This window comes from Tupaia chinensis, unplaced genomic scaffold (genome assembly GCF_000334495.1).
Source record: "Tupaia chinensis unplaced genomic scaffold, TupChi_1.0 Scaffold143737_1, whole genome shotgun sequence".
Taxonomy (NCBI): domain Eukaryota; kingdom Metazoa; phylum Chordata; class Mammalia; order Scandentia; family Tupaiidae; genus Tupaia; species Tupaia belangeri.
The window spans coordinates 58,185-59,148 of NW_006203586.1; the positions used below are offsets into that span (position 1 = coordinate 58,185).

Genomic DNA, 964 nt, shown 5'->3' on the forward strand with positions numbered 1-964 from the left:
AAAAAAAAAAAAAAACATAGTGCTGGAAGTCATAGCCAATGCAATCAGACAAGAGAGTAAAATAAAAGACATTTAAATAGGAAAAGAAGTGAAATTGTTCCTGTTCACAGATAACTTGATTAGATGCATAGAAAACCCAGAACATCTATGGAAAAACTCCTGGAAATGATAAGTGATAAATGTGGTGGGGTATAAATCCATATACAAAGATCAACAGCATTTTTGTACACCAACAATAAACTGACTGAGGCAGAGTTGAAGAAAACAATGCCATTTATAATAGCCACACACATAATAGGGAAGATTGAACCACAACAGAAGATAAAGTACATGAGACTGAACTGGTGAAATAGCATTTTATGACTTTTGACTAAAACTGCTGATTTTCATCTAGGCTTTATTTTCTGGTTTTAAGGATTTTTGTCCTGCCTTGGGCTGTTGATAGGTTCATGCACGTACTATTTGAACAGTATCCTAACCTGTTTCCTGGCTTTAGGTTTTAGACAAAGTTCCTTAACATTTCTTTGATAAAACTGATTTTCTTGAAATTAAAAAATATATTAAAAATACTTATTTAATGACTGTAGTAAGCTATATAGCATCGCTAGGTGCCACCTTATAGTATAGTCATTCTACTCAGAGTTTCACATCTAAAGTCAGACATGTATTAACAGATATGTATATACCAGCTTAACTTGCTATTGAAAGTAGTTAGATTATGGCTTTTTTTTTCGCAACGGGTTTGCCGCCAGAACACAGGAGGTGTCATGAAAACCACTGCTAAATCAAAGCCAAAATGGGAAAGGAGAAGACTCACATCAACATCATTGTCATTGGACACGTAGATTCCGGCAAGTCCACCACTACTGGCCATCTGATCTACAAATGTGGTGGGATCGACAAAAGAACCATCAAAAAATTTGAGAAGGAGGCTGCTGAGATGGGAAAGGGCTCCTTCAAATAC

The 964-nt window shown here is 35.7% G+C and overlaps 1 pseudogene; it reads left to right on the forward strand.

Annotated features, from left to right (window-relative positions):
• The first annotated feature begins 772 nt into the window (after positions 1-772).
• LOC102493367 (elongation factor 1-alpha 1 pseudogene) overlaps positions 773-964 on the forward strand; it is a 23,482-nt pseudogene continuing 23,290 nt past the window's right edge.